Source organism: Nicotiana sylvestris, chromosome 1, assembly GCF_000393655.2.
Source record: "Nicotiana sylvestris chromosome 1, ASM39365v2, whole genome shotgun sequence".
NCBI lineage: Eukaryota > Viridiplantae > Streptophyta > Magnoliopsida > Solanales > Solanaceae > Nicotiana > Nicotiana sylvestris.
The window spans coordinates 21,544,539-21,556,909 of NC_091057.1; positions in this window are offsets into that span (position 1 = coordinate 21,544,539).

Sequence of the window (12,371 nt, forward strand, 5' to 3'; positions counted from 1 at the left end):
TTTTTTTACTCATTTAGATAAGGTACACGCGCAATGCGCATACTAGTAACTAGTATATATATATATAGCAGCTAATTTGGTGGAAAGACCATGTGTTTATGTGCTGGGGCAGATCCACCTCCCGACCTACGTGTTCACGTGAACCCAGTAGATTTTGTCCAAATAGTGTAAATGTATTCGAAAAATTTACTAAATATCTATAAATATTTTAATGTGAACCAAGTTACCATTGAAAAGTTATTCGAGGTCGTTACAAGAACCCATAAGCATTAAATTCTGAATCCACCTCTGTTCACATGCAACGGCAAAACGGCCTAAATCATTCTTTGACAGATGTGGAGCTAGGACTATTGGTTTATAAGTTCTGGACCATATTCTTTTTTTTTTTTTTACTTAATGGGTTCTAAATAGACTATTTATATATATTCAATAAATTTTTAATATAAATACAAAGTTTCAGCTAAAGCTACTAGATTATGTCAAATTCGTAACTATAAGATTGGTGTTCTTCTTGCCGAATCTATAAATATAGAATTTGAATTAAAATTATTGAATTTTACGGAACTCATGATAACCCGTGTCATAGATCCGCCTTGGGTGGGTTGGGGGGTTTGGAGTTGGGGTAGGGGTGGGGGTGTTGTTAATGATTTAGATGTGGTGATTATGCACTTTTTCCCAAAATCTGATAGTTTGCATGTTCCCGACAACCTCTGGGTGTCAAAGGGTATGATGACATTACCTTAAAAAGGGAAGGGAGCTGCTTTGGTCGGTTTTCAAAACATTACAACAAGTAAGAGAAGCACAGAATTCTTTTCTTAATTAGTACAAAAGGGCACTTTCATACGTACTGATTTCAGACATCCCCATCAACCCTTAACCTCGTTATCAATGTTTATCCCTGTGCTTCCTTATGTCAGCAATTTCTTTTTATTCTCTTATGTATAATATGATAATTTAATATACAGGACCTACCAACCCTTATTCAATGGCAATTCTGTAATTTCTATGCCGACTGTACATTCATTTTGTGAAGACTTCAAGAAGTACAATACTTAATATATACTCTTTGTGGGGCCTTCCCCAAGAATCCAACAGCTAACTCAGAATTTGTACGGACAACCTGCTTAGATAAAACAAAGTATTTTGATGGTCTTATGCGGATATTTACGCAATGTGTATATGGAAACATTTGAGATGGTAAAATAATGGAATATCGGATTCTATACAAAGTTATCCAAATTCACTATTTTCCACACATAATTTTAAGAGTACAATAAATATTTGATCGGAGTAAACAACTTTAAATTGATAACTAATAAATTGGCTGGGACATTGACTCTTACTAGCTCACAGAAAGGGTTTGATTCTATTAAATATTGTTTACCTCGAAAATACGAGTAACAATTAAATTTGATTTATGGTTTTAAAGATATGTGATTTAGTTCAATATTCCATCCGGTTCACAATAAGTGACCAATTTGTTTTTAGCACACTCATTAAGAAAATACTAAATTCTATACAAAAATATATACTATGACTAAACTACCCCTAATTAAACATTTAATGTGAGGAGTAAGAAAACTTTTTAGGGATATGTACATAGGGGTTATTTTGTAAAAATAAATTGAATTCTTTCTTGATTACATAACTGGATACTTATTTTGAACCAAAATGAAAAAGCAAATTGGTCACTTATTGTGAACGGATGGAGTACCAATTAATAATCAAGAAATATGAAGTAGGAATGAAAGAAATAAGTGAATCAAACTAATGTTACTCAGCAGTATTGACCTCGAGCTTAGTGACTTCGAGATGGATTAAGAGAAATAAAGTAAGAACAATAAATGTAAGGGACAATTTTGATGAACAGTAAGAGAAAAGTAGAATGGTATATTCTTGCCAATGATGAGATGATCTTACAAATGATTGGAGTCCCGGGAACCCTAAATAAGGTATATTTCTATTTACATTGAGGAATATTCTTGACACAGTTGTCTAACCGCCTAGTACGGAATCATACAATCCTATTCCAGGATTTGCGCCATGATCTTGGGGACGTGGTAGGAATCTTGCTCATTCTGTTACAAATCCATAACGGTACTATTTCGGGGTCGAGCATACTCGGCTTCGGTCTTCCTCGTACTCCTATCTCTGGACATTGCATTCTGTCTCTGAGCTCGAATCTGGTCCATCGGGCTCAAATTCGACCTCGCCCTCGAGCCTATAAATCGAAGGCATATGATTTTGACCGTATATAAATAGTCCCCATGTTTCTTAGAATAAGATAATAAGAAACGACATGAATCTCGATCTCCCGGAGTCTCTGACGATGATGTCATTCTTATGACGTAGGCATTTGTAGTGACCACAACGTCCCGTCGGTTTGCTTCCCCAAAAATATTAAATGCACGTCAGTACTGGTCGGCCACTAGCGTTGTCGAACCATCGTCGCCCTTCTATAAATACGAGGCTGCTCCTTTGAATAAAGAACTTTACTCTTTCATCACATCTACTCTGATTCTTTTTCTCCTTCATCTCTTTCTCTAATCATCTGTTTCCACCGCCCATTTGAGCGCCAGAAAATACCAAGTTCCCGTAAAACACCACTTTTCGCTACCGTCCTTACTCTTTAGCTTAAAATTATGGCTAAAACTTCCAAAACAGTTCCCAAAAAAGAAAAAATATTGTCTTCTTCTTCCTCCAGACCGACCAAACTGGTGGTGCCGTTGACTCTTTAAGAAATCACCCGTAGTACTTGTGTGATTAAAAAGGACTTCAATATCGAAAATTCCCTGATGTCCCAGGCCGATACGAGCATGCATCTCGATATATTAGTTTGATATCAGAGAAACACCTCAAAGATATGAAGAAAGACTGCGGCTGGGAAGACGAAGTCGTGATCCAGATCCCAGGCCCCGAAGAAAGCATCACTACCCACGTGGAGGGATTTTTAAGTGTTTACACTTATCCCTTCACGCTGGGTCTGCTCGACCCGGTAGTGATCGACTTCTGTAAAACATACGAGGTCACCATTGGTCTGATCCATCCCTCCTTTTGGCGCATTGTGACCATGATGCGCTACTTTTTCAAAAAGGCTGGGGGGTTGGAATTCACCCTCTATCATCTTATTCGACTGTATCGGCCCCAACTGTTCTGAGGGCTCATCAAGCTACAACATCGGACAAAGAAAGACTTCTTTGCTAGCAATGATGGAGATAAAGATCGGGGATGGATGAGCTGCTTCATCAGAGTAAGGACTTCGGATGTCATCCCTCGGGACAAAGTGTCGTTCCCGGAGAGATGGAATTTTAATCGTAAGTGGAATCCTTCTCCCTAATATCTATATATTCTCAACTTCCGCATATCATAATAATATTCTTATCTTTTCTGCAGTTGTTGCTTGGACACCTCACGTCGTCCCCGATCTCGAGGACTGGGTCCAAAAGTTAGCCGCGACCTCCTCGTATGATGAGCGCAAATGGTGTGATTTATCAAAGGGAAAATGGGAGGCCAAGAATTATGGTAGGTGCCTTTCCCAAGTTTCATATACTTTTCATTTATTGGTGATATCAACTCATTCATATTTACTTGTGCAGGCATCGGAGATGTCTCCAAAATGAGGCCAACATCACCTGGGGAAGAGACCGAGTCCCTGATTCTGAAATTGGCGAAAACAATAAAAGAAATAGCATTTCGAAGCCTGAAGACCCGCAAGACAAGAAAGCCCCGGCTCGAAGGCTACGAAAGAGATTTGCTCATGTGGACGCAGATTCGGGCCACAATTTCCTGGATGACGAAGAAAATGATGGTGGCGAGTCGGGGCTGGTGCCTCGAACCAGGAAACCAATTGAGACTGCCAAGACCTCCGAACTAGAGACCTCATCCTGTGGTGAGGGAACTCCAGAGAAAGGCTCGAGTAAGGCCCCCGTATTCCCGGAGGTTGAGATCGTTCCTCTGCCTTCAACAAGTATACCAAAAGGGGCTAGATTGGAAACCCGCGAAGCTAATCAGAACGCCCCGAGTGAAGAGCTCGGGTCCGTGACAATAGGTCACTCCCTTTATTTACCATCTTATTCCAAGGAGGCAATCGAAGAGGCTAACGTTCTGCATACGCCCGATCTGAGCAAGGTCCTCGAAGAAGATCCCTTTCATAGTTGCTTTGCTAAGGTCGATGATACCGACGATCTTAATGATGCATCCACCCTCTTTGAAGAGGCTCAACATCTCCTCTCCCGGGTAAATATTAACCTTCATTGTTGCAATTTTTTCTTTCCTTCCTTTCCTTTGTCTGACATATCTTCATTTCATGCATAGGTCATCATCAAGTTTAGAGCTGAGCTGAGCTAATGTGAGGCCGAGCTCAGGAAAGTTTTGGGTGAAGATAAGGCGTTGAGACTCCTCTGTAGCCAAAAGGAGAATGAGCTTAAGGACCCCCGGGCTAAATTCGCCAAAGCTCGGAAAAATGAGGTCGAGCTAGATGAGAAGGTAACTGTGATTTTAATAGAGTATGGCCTTCTCAGCCCTAATTCGTAGGCTCGATATCTCAGCTACAGCAAAAGTTAGAGATGATTGGGCAGCTCTGAGGTGAGTTTGATCAAGTTAAAGTTGATTGCCATCGATAGAAGGAGAGCATGGATCAGCTCATTACCGATATTGAAGTTGTTACAACCAAACTGGCCTCGGCTGAAACTCAACTCCGATGCATTAAAGCGAAGGGTTTCACCCAGGCCAAGAAAATTAAGGAGTTAGAGGTAGAGCTCGCTAAAGCCCAAGCCGAAGTTGTATAGGCTAAGGCTGAAGTTGAGAAGATGAAGGCTGTGGCTGATTAAACCATTGCCATATACTTAAAGGACGGTGCGGCCGTTCAAGCTGAGTTGAGGGAGGCCTCCGACCGGGAAAAACAGAGCAATTATTTGGCCAAGTGCCTGGCCCGGAGGGAGACTCTCGAAGAAATCCACGCCCGAGGGTTCAACCTTGCTGAAGAGATAGCCGAAGCAAAGGCGCGAGAAACCGATGCTAGGTTTCTTGTCTATTCTGATGATGAGGATGTTGTGAGTGGTTCCGGGGACGGGGAAGGTGAAGAGGGTGTCCCCGAGGAAGAGGGGATTCCCGAAGATAGAGCTACCGAAAGTGCAGTTCCTGAGGATGTCACTTCCGGCGATGTATCCCCGAAGTAGGTTAGGTTCTCTTTTTGTATAAGGGCCCTTCGTGGGCTTTGTAAATCATCTCTTGTGAATATAAGGAACCTTTTTGCTTTATCTCCATTTTGTGTTGAATCTCATTTTGTCCTCGTTTGTATAAAACTTAATTATACAACTTAAATGACCAGTCCGAGTATTGGTTTGGACTCAGAACATAACAAACCCTTAGGTTTTTATCAATCAATATAACCCCCCTTAAGGTTTTAGATAATCCTCGAGCTAAGCTTAAATCAATTTGATGCGAGCTCGGAATAATGGGGCTCTTGGGTCCGAGTTAAGTAAGAACGAGGTCTCGCACTCTATATGTTTTTGGCCCTTGAGCTCTTTTAAGTTGGCCCTTAGGCTCTTATATATCGGCCCTTAAGCTCTTTAAGTTGGGCCGATTCGGCCTCTAAAGTGGCTATAATTGTTTTCTCTTTTCGGCTAAAAGACTTAGTAAAAATTTTATATGCCTTAGCATGTGTTTTTTTGTACCTGTTGGGTTTTTGAGGGTCCGACGTATCAGAAACTTATTAATAACTTGTTTGTGTAATGATAATCAAATACCTCTTGAGGTTTTTTCGAAGGCTGATATTATCGAAGCCTTTAAATCATTCGAGGGCTGATTTTATTGAAGCCCTTTATTTTTGCTTTTACCGAGGGTAGCCTAGTTTAACCAGTTTTTTCAAAGTGTTTGAAAGCCTTTTATTTATAGCGGAAGTCGGATGTCTCCGAGCCGCATTATCTCGGTTGTAGCCTTTTTATATGACCGTAGTATTTAATATGACTATAGCCTTGGGGTATGTCTATTGGACTTGTTTCCCGATAACTTTTTGAACATGTTCGGTTAGTCCCCGAGTATGTTGGCTTTGGACTTTATATCGAGGGATGCCTCTTTGAGGTCTTAAGAGTTCGAGTTCTTGATGACTCGGATGTGTTGACTATCAATGACAGTCCTCGAGTATTCGGGGGTGCATTTGCATTTTGGCTCTTGAGCCGCTTCGCGTAGGATTATAAGTGTAGAGCTCGTATAATAGTAAACTTCTTGAGACACAAAGTGTTTTTGATATAAATAGAATGCTTCTTCAAATAATTGATACATGCGTACATGTTTTGCTGTCGGGGCTTGACTACTCTATATGGACGTGGTTCATCTGACCGTTTGGCCCATTACAAAGTTCTCTTATTGAGGCCCTCTTTGGAGTGAAGTATTTTCCTTGAAAATATAACCTTTGAGGGTGATGCCCCCCCAGTATTCGAGGTTGATTGAAAAGAAGCCTCAGATACTGTTGAGTGTTTCTTAGGTAGCACATAGTTTTTACCTCATTAAAAACATCGCCGGGAAAACCCATTTGGGACAAAATCCAATCTAAGGGATAAAGAGTGCAATGCATGCTTTAAAAATTAAGGCCTTCGTGTAAAAAAGGTGACTTCGATAGCTTCGATCGTACACTTGCAATGAGTTAGTTTCAAATTCAAGAAAGATGTATTCATATCTTAGCAATAGTATCGTTTGAGTAACGATATGTTCCAATTGTTCGGCAGTTGTTCACCTTCAATTGTGCTTATTTTGTAAGATCCTTTGCCGACAACTACGAGGACTCAGTACGGTCCTTCCCAATTCGGGCCTAGTTTCCTTTCATTCGGGACTCGAGTATTGAGGGTGACTTTCTATAGAACTAGGTCCCCGACTCCGAAGTGTCGATGGTTGGTCCTTCGATTATAGTATCTCCCGATTATTTGCTTTTGTGCGGCCATCCAAACAAGTAATGGCTCTCGTTTTTCATCCAATAGCTCGAGGCTAGTATTCATAGCCTCGTGATTTGACTCATCCGATGCATGTCAAAACCTGGCGCTGGGTTTTTCAACCTCGACAGGGATGAGGGCCTCAGAGCCATAAACTAAAGAGAACGGGGTAGGCCTGATGCTCGACTTTGACGTTGTTCGATATGCCCAAAGGACCTCGGGTAGAAATTCTCTCCATTTCCCCTTTGCATCGTCCAACCTTTTCTTCAGGTTTTGAATGATAGTTTTGTTTATTGACTCGGCCTGTCCATTCCCAGTTAGGTGGTACGGTGTTGATAAAATTCTCTTTATTTTATGTGCCCCGAGGAACTCTGTCACCTTGCTGCCGATGAATTGTTTTCCATTGTCACATACAATCTCGGCAGGTATTCCAAACCGACATATGATGAGGTCCCAGATGAAGTCAATAACTTCTTTTCTCTGACCTTCTCGAAGGCATGTGCTTCCACCCACTTAGAAAATTAATCAGTCATAAACAAAATAAATTTAGCTTTACCTGGGGCCGTTAGTAGAGGACCGACTATGTCCATTCCCCATTTCATGAAAGGCCATGGGGATAGGACCGAATGGAGTTGTTCTCCGAGATGATAGATTATCGGTGCAAATCGTTGGCATTTATCGCATTTTTGACGAATTACTTAGTATCATTTTCCATGCTATCCCAATAATAACCTGCACTGATAATTTTGCAAACTAAAGACTCGGCGCTGGAGTGATTTCCACAAGTACCTTCGTGGACCTCTCATAGAACATAATCGGTGTCCCCTAGCCCCAAATATACCGCTAATGGCCCATCGAACGTTCTCCTGTACAATGTTCCGCCTTCGTCTAATGCAAACCTAGCAGCCTTGGTTCGTAAGGCCCTCGATTCTTTATGGTCTGATAGGAGTTTACCATCTTTCAAATAATCGATGTATTTATTCCTCTAGTCCCAAGTCAAACTTGTTGAATTTATCTCGGCATGTCCTTCTTCAACCATAGACCTTGATAATTGGACGACAGTCCTCGGGATGATATCATCTTTTTCAACCGAGGATCCCAAATTAGCAAGTGCATCGACCTCACTGTTCTGTTCTCAAGGCACATGATCCAGGGTCCATTTCTTGAAGAGATGTAATGTTACGTGTAGTTTTTATAAGTATCGTTGCATCCTATCCTCTCGAACTTCAAAACTTTTGTTTACTTGGTTTACCACCAACAGTGAATTGCGCTTGGCTTCGATGACTTATTCTCCCAAGCTCTTAGCTAGCTCAAGGCCTATAATCATGGTCTCATACTTGGCCTCATTATTAGTCAACATAGAAGTTTTGATAGATTGTCTAATGGTACTGCCCGTAGGTGGTTTTAGGAGAATGCCTAGCCCAGACCTCTTCAAATTCGAAGCACTGTCCGTGAAAAGGGTCCATACCCCCGATGATGTACCCGAACTCAGTAGGAGTTCTTTTTCTGCCTCGGGTACGAGGGTAGGTATCCAAACTCAACAGGAGTTCTTTTTCCGCCTCGGGTACGAGGGTAGGCATAAAATCGGCCACAAAGTCAGCTTGAATATGAGACGTGATGGCCATTCGGGGTTGATATTCGATATCATAACTGCTAAGTTCAACGGCCCATTTGGCCAGCCGGCCCAATAGCTCGGGCTTATGCAAAACATTTTGAAGGGGGTATGTGGTTAACACACATATGGGATGACATTGAAAATATGGCATTAATTTTCTAGATGCGCTTATCAATGCAAGTGCTAATTTTTCTAAGTGAGGGTATATGGTTTCAGTATCTCCTAGAGTTTGGCTTACATAATAAAGGAAATTGCATACCTTGCTCTTCTTGAACTAGTACCCCACTTACCGTTATCTCGGATACTGTCAAATATAGGTAAAGTTTTTCATCTCCCTTCAGGGTGTGAAGCAAAGGCGGGCTCGATAGATACCACTTTAATCCTTCTAAGGCTTGCTAACATTTTGGGGTCCATGCGAAGTTCATTTTCTTTTTGAGCAAGGAAAAGAACCGGTGACTCCGATCTGATGACCTCGAAATGAATCGACCAAAAACGGTTATTCGACCTATTAGCCTTTGCACGACCTTCACACTATCCACGATCGTGATATCCTTGATAGCCTTGACCTTTATCGGGGTTAATTTTGATGCCCCGATTCGACACCATGAAGCCGAGAAACTTACTCGAGCCGACTCCGAACGTACATTTCTCGAGGTAAAGCTTCATGTTGTATTTTCTCAAGATTTTGAATGTTTCCTACAAATGAGCTAAATGTTACTCTGCGCGCAGGGACTTAACCAACATATCATCAATGTAAATTTCCATTATTTTACCTATTTATTCTTCGAATATTTTGTTAACTAGGCGTTGGTACATAGCTCCTACATTTTTTAGCCCAAAGGTAATTACGCTGTAACAACTGGTTCCAAATTTAATGATAAACGAGGTCTTTTCCCGATCCTCCGGGTTCATCTAAATTTGAATGTACCCGGAGTAGTCATCGAGAAAAGTTAGGATCTCGTGGTCGGTTGTGGCATCGATCATATGATTGATTAGGCAATGGAAAAGAGTCTTTTGGGCATGTTATGTTCAAATCCTTATAATCTACGCACATTCTAAGCTTTTTTCCCATTTTAGGAATTACAACTACGTTGGCTAACCAATCGGGGTATTTTACCTCCTGAATAGACCCTATTTTCAGAAGTTTGGTAACCTCGTCCTTGATGAATGCATGATTCACCTCGGACTGAGGCCTTCTCTTTTGCTTCACCGGTTTGAACCTGGGGTCGATAGCCGATGTGTTGTTATTTACGTGTAATTCCTATCATGTCTAGATGGGAATAAGCAACACAATCCATATCAATGAGTTTTTTCCTGAGTTCGAGGGTTAACCCCGTTCCCAGGTATACCTTTTTCTCGGTCATGTGCTCAACTAGTATGGCCTATTCCAGTTCCTCGATTGTTGATTTGGTTGCGTCCGATTCTTCGGGAACAACAAAAGTTTGAGGAGTAAGGAAATCTTCTTCTTCCTCTTCGATTACCTGTTCCTATGGCTTGATCGGGACTGGGATCGATGGTTGCTATTTGGCTGCTGACTCATCTTTGTTCCCCGATTTTTCTGAGGTCGAAGGCATGGGTGCAAGAGTCACTTCCTCGACTGCAAACATCTCCTTTGCAGCATGTTGTTCTCCATATACTGTCTTCACCCCATCCTCTATTGGGAATTTCATCATCTGGTGAAGGATCGAAGGTATAACCCTCATGTTGTGGATCCATGGCCTCCCGAGAAGTGCATTATACCTCATACCGCCTTCGATGACATGGAACTTTGTATCATGTATGGTCCCAACTACATTCAACGATAAGAATATCTCTCCCTTTGTTGTTTCGCTTACTATATTGAAGCCATTTAGGATCCGAGAGGTAGGAATAATCTGATCCTGTAAGCAGAGCTGCTCTACGACCCTCGATCTGATTATGTTTGCTGAGCTACCTGGATCCACTAGCACACGTTTAACTTGAATTTTATTTAAAAGAATAGAAATTACCAGGGCGTCGTTGTACGGCTGAGATATGCCTTCTGCTCCTCATCATGGAATGATAGGGCGTCCCCGGGCACATAGTTCCGAGTCCGCTTTTCCCTGGTGATCGACACCTTGGTGCATTTGAATACAGGTCTTTGTGGGATATTGGCACCTCCAACTATCATATGGATCACATGTTGTGATTCTTCCTGCTCGTTTTTTCTTACATCTCTCTCCCCAAGTGATTCTTAGCTCGATCACTAAGAAATCACTACAAGAAATCAGATTTTTTGCAGCGACTAAAATCGCCACTAAATATCATAAAGTCGCCACTATAAATATTTAGTGGCGACTGCATGGTTGTTGCAAGTAAACCCGTTACTAAATATTATTTGTGATGACTCCTTGGGATCGCCACAAAAAATGCACATGTGTGGCGACTTTACTCGCCCCAAAAATTAAGTAAAAGGTCGCCAAAAGACTATTAGGTCGTACAGATGAATCGCCACTAAAAACTGTAACACTTTCAATGGAAACTCTTAATCGCCACAATTTCCTGGGTTTAGTGACGACCATAGTCGCCACCAATTGTATTTGTCTTTTTTAAAAAAAAAAAAAAAGCTGCAACAATATTACTACCAATATTTCACAAAGGTAATAGGGTAACTCATCAACATTAGAAGAGACAATAGTAAAGACATATATCAAACAAAATAACATAGGAAATTTTTAATAAAAATTTATAACATGTTGTAATTGTGCATACACATGAAAACAAAAAGCAAAATAAGATGTCTTTAAGTTTCGCCTTTGCTAGCATCATTTTCTCTTGAAGTCCAGAGACGCAGCATACAAGCCCAAGCCGTGAACTCAGAATCCCGAGCCTCGAAAAAATCACCATGATAATGTTTGGAAGCACATTGCATAATTACTTTACCAAAAGTTTCTAGTGAATGACAAAAAAGTTCCATTCAAGTTAGATATATGCCAAATAAAAATCTGAAGGTCGTTCAAGTCAGGTATATGCTTATCTAAAATCTACATACCTGAAAAAACGAAATTGAATAGCTTGTCATTACATATATCTATCACAGAAAAAGAAAAATGCATAAGTACCCCCTGACCTATATCCGGATTTCCAACTACACAGTTTTTCTTTGCGGGAATCCTATTACCCCTTAAACTTATTTTAAATGCAATTATTTACACTCTTAATGCTAACAACCAAACTCTTGGCAAGTGATGCGCTACACGCGCCCCCACATGTATTTTTAGTACTTTTTTTTATTCTTTTTTTCTTTTTCTTATCCTTTTTTCTTATTTCTTATTATTCTCATTTTTTTTGGTTATTTCATTCTCTTTCCTTTTGTTTTGGTCACCGGCGGCATAAAATGGTAGTCGTTGGAATTTCACACACACCATTTTTTACGACAATTTTTTTTTCCGGCGATAGATTTTTATCCCGATCTATGTATGTTTTGTTTTATATATATAAACTTTTTTTGAAAGTATAATTTATGCGTGGGAGGAAGAGCAAAAGAAATAAAAACGAATATAAGTTGAGAAAACTTTTTTCAATTAAAATTTCAATACATCATTAAAGATGTAAGCTTAATAAGTTTGTCAACCTATCTGGCAAGACCAAATTTATCAAGTATGATTGTTGTGGCATGTGGGGTCCAACTAAACAAGACACTTCAAATATGTAGAATTAGCCAACTACTGTTTGAAAGCCACACTTTCTAATAAAGTATTACAAAAATATATATGTGCACTCATCTCATGCATAACAGTTATCTTTAAGAAAAATCCAAATTAGAAAAATAAGAACACGCTCAATAACATAAAGAGAAAGCTAAGAAATGT